At 34.1% G+C, this 6,634-nt stretch overlaps 1 long non-coding RNA gene across 1 annotated transcript in view; it reads left to right on the top strand.

Moving 5' to 3' along the window:
• Nucleotides 1-5,356: 5,356 nt before the first annotated feature.
• The window catches only part of LOC116186108, a 2,284-nt gene continuing 1,006 nt past the window's right edge, over nt 5,357-6,634 (top strand). Inside the window, exons 1-2 of the long non-coding RNA XR_004151053.1 lie at nt 5,357-5,808; nt 6,189-6,448. This is a non-coding gene — a long non-coding RNA (uncharacterized LOC116186108). The remainder of the gene's footprint in view (nt 5,809-6,188; nt 6,449-6,634) is intronic.

Here is a 6,634-nt window from a genome sequence, read left to right as displayed (position 1 = left end):
TTTTTTTTTTTTTTTTTTTTTTCTTTGAAATATACGATTTATTTTCTCTCGAACGTGAACGAAATTGCAAATTTTTCAATACGAATTAACCGCGTACCAATTCCCCTATTTCACGACGATCGAAGAGAATGGAGAGAAACAGTTGTCCATCTTCCCTTTCAAACGTGAACGGAATGTTCAACACCATTTCGGTGTTTAGATTTTTGATGCAAGGAATTAATTTGCAACATCAATCCCAACGTTTGTATAATATTTTATTATTGAACGATACCTCCAATTCAAATTTCATTCATATTGACGCGCGACAACAACGAGGAATGAATAGAGAGAAGGAAAAATTATGGAAACACGCGAAGCGAGATTGTCGAGGAGAGGACAGGCTTGTCGAAGAATACAGGTTGTAAATTACTGATGTTCATTGCGTCACGGTTAAATATCCCGGATCTACGGAGACACGGCGAAAAAGGAAGACCGCCGCGTGGAAGCAATGCAGTTTCCTGCCGATCCCTTTCGGATGTTCGGGGAACAATGGTGGCCTGGATCAATAGTCATCTCAGTAAACGACAAAGACGCGTTTTTTCCCCTTCCTCCTCCTCCCTCCCCCTCCCCCATCCCCCCATTCTCCCTCTCCCTCGACCCCCCAAAGTCGTATGCCCGTTAGAGCGAAACGTTCGCGCGTTCAAGCTGCTACAGATAGAAACGGATTTTGAGTGGCATCCGTGACGACACGGATAATGGAATGTCGTAAAACACTAATGCCCTATCATGACGCGAATTTCCGCTTACGATCTTTGGCCCTCGGCAAATACTAATGATCGTCGACACACTTCTGTTACGAGCCCGAAACATCCAACGAGCAAATGTTCGACGAACCGTTGCAATTTGCGTATAAGTTAATACGATATATGCGCAACGCGATCGTTTCGTCTCGAAGATGATTGAATTTTTTCTTATTATTTAAATTTCTATTACCGAAGATATAAATAAATAGATAATAAAAATTTGAAAAATTGAGAATCGAGAGAGAGTTAATTCGAGATATTTCGTTCGGAAGAATCGGCGGGATGGATGGGAGAAATTTTGGACGGGAGAGGGGAAATTATACAGATACAGTGGTTTCGGTAAAGTTCAAAGGATCCCGTGAGCGTCGAGAGTGCAGGGAAAAAAAACGCGATAGACGACCTTAGAGACGCGTACAAGGGTTGAACTCGATAGAGGATCGGCCATCCCCTTTCAAAGGTTCCATTTTGATCGAGAAGAGATGGCAAGAGAGGAGGGGGGGCGAGAAGGAGGGAGGTTCACGTCGGTGCAAAGATTTTGCGCATTAACAGTGTCGAGGGGGAGGGAAGAAAAAAAAAAAAAAGAAAAAAGAAGAAAAGGAGGGAGGAAAAGAGGAGGAGGAGGAGGAGGAAGAAGAAGAAGAAGAAGAAGAAGAAGAAAAAGGAAAAAAGAGGAAGGAAAAAAGAAAAGAGGGTGTTGCCCCGATATCGTAGGTTTTTACGGGACCGTGGCATGGAAGTTTCGGCCATTTATTATTTCCCGCCACGCACCGGCATCCCAACAATACCGTCCATTGACAATTTCTGGTTCACACACAACGCCGAGCACCGCGACGCTCCGCCCACGATCGAACTACAGAGAATGCCGACGGGGCCCTCTTTCGTGCTTCCCAACTTCTGTCGCTCTCCTCCGCCGACACCGATCTTTCGGGGAAAGGAACCCCCGTTCAGGCTCGGATCTCTTACTTACTACAACCCATCGTTTTCTTCTTTACTAACTATCCTCGATAAATATTTCCTTTACGAAATCATCTCCTTCTGTTTGGGAAACAGAGAACGCTTCTGTTCCCCGATTCCCCGTCCCCGGTTATCGTCGCAGTTAAACAGACGTAGAGGGTGGGCGCGTCCAGGACGTTTAAACGTTGTAAATTAACGTGTAACTGTCGAAATTAACTTAACGTTATCGTTGACTCCGATATCAATTTACTTCTTTCTTTTTTATAATCATCGTCTTACATCGTAAGCAGATAGTCCTTTTTTTGTTGAAGTTATGAGTTATGGTACGAAGTTATAAGGATGGATCATGTCCGCTTCGATTTTGATTACTTTGAGATCAGTATAAAGTTTACTAAAGTTTTTTTTTTTTTTCCGGTAAAAACTGCAAGGACTTGATCTAAAAATGAAAATAATTAAAATAGTGTTTGAGATTTAACTAGAGTTTGGGTCTGTAAAGGAAAATGTGTTGGAAAGGAGAATATCGGGGAGGAAGTGAAATCGAAGTTGGGAAGTGGAATCGAAAAGAGGAAGAGAGGATCCTGGAAGAGAAGGTCCTGGTGTCAGCGTGTGGCCATAACCTCGAAAATAAGTACTTGTCGTAAATCAAGATCACGACCTGTCCTTTCACGGTATTCTTTTAACCGATCTCGAATTTCCTTCATGCATTGTGATCGTTTACGATTTGTTTGATGTTTGGACGCATTGTCGATCTTAAGTTAATGTATTTATTAGTTTATGGCTTAGGTACAGGTATTATGCGTTAACGCAACAAACGTTAACCACGCGACACTCGTTGCATGAAATATAACTCCGATATTTCGACCCTTAAGGACTACCTTGAAGCGAATATTTCTTGGCTGTAAAATCAAGCTTACTTTTCTCCGGCGTTTCTTTCCTTCGCTAACTAATGTTTCGCTAATTGAGCTAATATAAATGCAAAAAAAGGAAAGAAAAAAAAAATGAAAAAGAAATGGAAAGAAAAAAGAAATAGGACAAATGCCTCGTTTCGTAAATAATACTTTATTTTACGTTTTACTTTCGCGTATTTGTTAAACAATGATCTGTGGTACGATGGCGAGGAATAAAAGCTTCGCGGAGCTTGTGCACCTCGCTCGTACTAGCCACAATAGCGCCATATTGTGAAAATATTGATTACGATTCGCCAACAATGGAGACAATGCCGTCGACTTCGCTGCCGTAGCGACACTTGAAAAAAAGAGCTTCTTCTCAAGTGAGTCTTGTATGCCTCGCAGCATCGTGTTTCGCTGAAATCGAATCCCTCCTTCATCGAGAATATATTGTAAGTAGTTTGTTGTACACGAGGTAAAAAATACTTAAGATACTTCCATGCTCGGCTCATTCGTTCGAAGAAGAAAAATAATTTTCCTTGGCCCAAATAATTTTTTCAACAAATATTTATCGAACGTATATTTTTATTTCCACGGCTTGGTTAAATTATTATCGATATAAATGAAATAATCTTAAATGCAGAATTTTTTAATCCTTCTCTGCGTTTGATATTATATTTCGTAATATATTTCTATTTAAATTTAACTATCTTCAAATTTGTTCAGATTTGTTGTCTTGTATATCTTCTTCTTTCGCGTTTATTATTAAGATTACTTATTAGGATTATAAAATAGCTTTTATAATATACTCGATAGAAAGTTTTAAATAAATAAAGTATGGCAAAAAGAGTCTCGCATAATAATCGTGTACAATTTGCATGATAGTCATCGACAGATAGTTTATCAAATACTCGTCTTGTTTGCGAATGGAAAGTCACAAGAGGTACGGTTACGCGCACAAGTGCGTAAAATATAAAACAGCAACGACAGCATTTAAATATTTTTCACTCTTGAAAGATCAAACAGATAGGTGGGTCGCTCGCTTCGTGCTCACCAATAAGCCGTCGAAGTACTCGAAGAACTGTTCACGTGCTTGTACGTGTCCAACTTAAATTTGCTGACGAGCCTTCGGGCATTCTCGAATGACAGAAAGCGGGATGAAAAGAATGGGAAGACAAAAATATCGAAACTTTACGATGGAATAGACAACGAATCAAACATCGATGTGAAAAGATAAATTTTATAAAATAAAAAATGATATAAGTATCTCTAAAAATAATTTTTTATTATAATATTGTTATTCATAAATTAAATATCGCACATCCCTTAAAAAAAAAATAAGATGAATATAAATCTTTGTCTTTCTAATATAATTTTTATACGTACGTGTTGTTTAGTTATAGCAATGAAGAGCATGTTGGTTGCCTATTTTCAGGGGCAAATGATATTTTCCGCGCATTTTTGTAGATCACAACATTATCGACAGATAGTAATGTATTTTATAATAATGAAATAATGCAAAATTTATTCAATTTTTTTTTTAATCTTAACATGTAAAACATGTATCTTTTAAATATTTATGTCTTCAAAAATTAAAAAATATTATATAATACTAGATCATTTTTTATTTTCATTCTTTTCTTCATGAATCGAAAATTAAACGAATTTCTAAACTTTCGAGGGATAGAATGTACACATATACACATATATATATATATAAATTTTTTATATGAAATTGAAATAATATAAAACACAATAGATTTATGGAAATTGAGTATGAAATACAACTAAAAAAAAAAAAAAACTTATTTAGAACCATATTTAGAAACATTGCAAAATACGACAAGTACATAGAAAACAGAGGATAAAAACAACTAAGAATGAAGAAAGAAAATTGCATGTATGATTTTTTTATGACGATTCTCTCGAATCAACGAGCCATTACGAAAACGGTCGGCCTCCTCTCCGCCCCAATGCTAACAACAAAACGCCTCTCTGGAACTGCGAAATGCTTCTGAATCGAGCAAATTTCGAGTTTCGTGCATGTGAAATGAAAATATGGATGTATGGTTCGTGTATATACGCGTAAGAGCACGAGCAAGAGGCAAACGAATGCACTCACTCGGTCGAGGGACTAAATTGATCGAACTCCGTTTTGTTTGTGGTCACTCTTAAAAACTCGAGTGACAAAGAATCATGGCTCCCCTTGCGCCGATATGTTCGTTTCGAGCGTTTTTCTTTTTGCCCGCTGGCTGTTTCCCCTTTGTTAACTTGTACGCTCTTTCTCGCATTTCGAAAACGTGAGACCATTGTTTTCTCTCTTCCTCTATATACCAACCGAATCGTATTTTCTTCCGTAAAATATTTTCTTTCTTTTTCTTTCTTTCTTTTCTCTTATATTTATTTTTTTTCTTTTTTTTTTTTTTTTACGGTAAACCATATGGTCAATACCACACATTTTCAAATTTATCGAATCATCACTATTGAGTTTTAAAATAAAATTTATACGATGATTTTTTAATAAAATTATAAATTTTAATATTAATTGATTGATAAACTTTAACAAATATTTGCTTATGTTTTTTAAAATAGTACTTATTTCGTAGATGTAATATTATGTAATATATATAATGTAAAATTATTCGTTCAGAAAAATATACTACTTCTAATACTTATCTTATCACGAGTGATATTACAACCAGATTTATTTCATTTCATTGAACATTCGTCATTTTAAAGTATACTTATTTACAAAACACATCAATATAAGTAAGATTTTTTTAAATGAATACGAAACTAATAATTAAAGGGTAAAAAATTGATATTCTATTCATTTATTAATTGCTCATTCAAAATAAAGATTACGAGAAATTTTAAGAATTTTCATAAAGAAAAATGAGTAATAACGATTTATGGATCCGCGATGTAATTACGAATTATGGATTGTTATTACTTGTCGTCATTCTTATTGGAATTTTAATATCGCGAAAATGGTTGAATTTGCAAAAACGTATTTACAAAGCTTATTTAACGGGATTTGAAGTGGAGTGCGCAGAACTCATGACATCTTACAAGAAACATTTATTCAAATCATTACAACACGTTATTTCGAGTGACAAAGTATTAAAATCCATGAACTGCATACGTCTTCTTGAGATTGGCGTTAAAACGGGTGTGCATTGCACGTATGTATATTAATAATAGAAACAGATATAGTAACGTCTTTCCGAAATAGTTATTATTATTTTTTTTTTTTTACTTTTGTAATTTAAATTTTTTAAATTATATAAAAATTAACTTTACTAATTTTTTTAAACTTTACTAATACACGATATAAACTTTTAAATTTTTAAGGAAGACATTGAGAGTACATATAGAGTACAATAAATATAAAAATATTTGTCTTTTACTCTGAATCAATCAAAGAAATAATGTTAAATTACATGACATTATTTTATGTTACTTCTATAAAATTAACGTATTATATTTATATGTATATTACGAATTTGATAAAATTATAATCCTACATATACATAAATACATAGATCAAATTTAAATCTTTCAGGTGAAAATATACAATTTTATCCAGAAAATACACACTTAATTGGTGTTGATCGAAATCTGAAATTAGCTGAATATTTAATAAAAAGTAATCGTTCTTGGCAATTTTCTCATATCATTATTGAATATCTAATAATTGGAGATGGTAGTTCTTTGAAAGAAATACCTACTGGATATATAGACGTAGTTGTGACCACAAGATCGTTATGTTCAGTAACATCGTTGCAATCAACGCTTCAAGAAATTCACAGAGTATTGGCACCGGTAAGTTAATTAACATCTATTACATCTATTACATCTATTATATAATAACTTATATCTATATTATACTATATACTATATTATATTAATATAAAATAGCTTATACTAACTTATATAAAGTATATTAGTAATACTAATATAGAGTTATAACAGAGTTAATATATATTATAAGAATAATATAAAGTTATA

The sequence above is a fragment of the Apis dorsata genome, unplaced genomic scaffold (assembly GCF_000469605.1).
Source record: "Apis dorsata unplaced genomic scaffold, Apis dorsata 1.3 scaffold_429, whole genome shotgun sequence".
Classification (NCBI taxonomy): domain Eukaryota; kingdom Metazoa; phylum Arthropoda; class Insecta; order Hymenoptera; family Apidae; genus Apis; species Apis dorsata.
The sequence above is the reverse complement of the archived record's forward strand: the minus strand, read 5'-3'. Positions and strand labels throughout refer to the sequence as shown.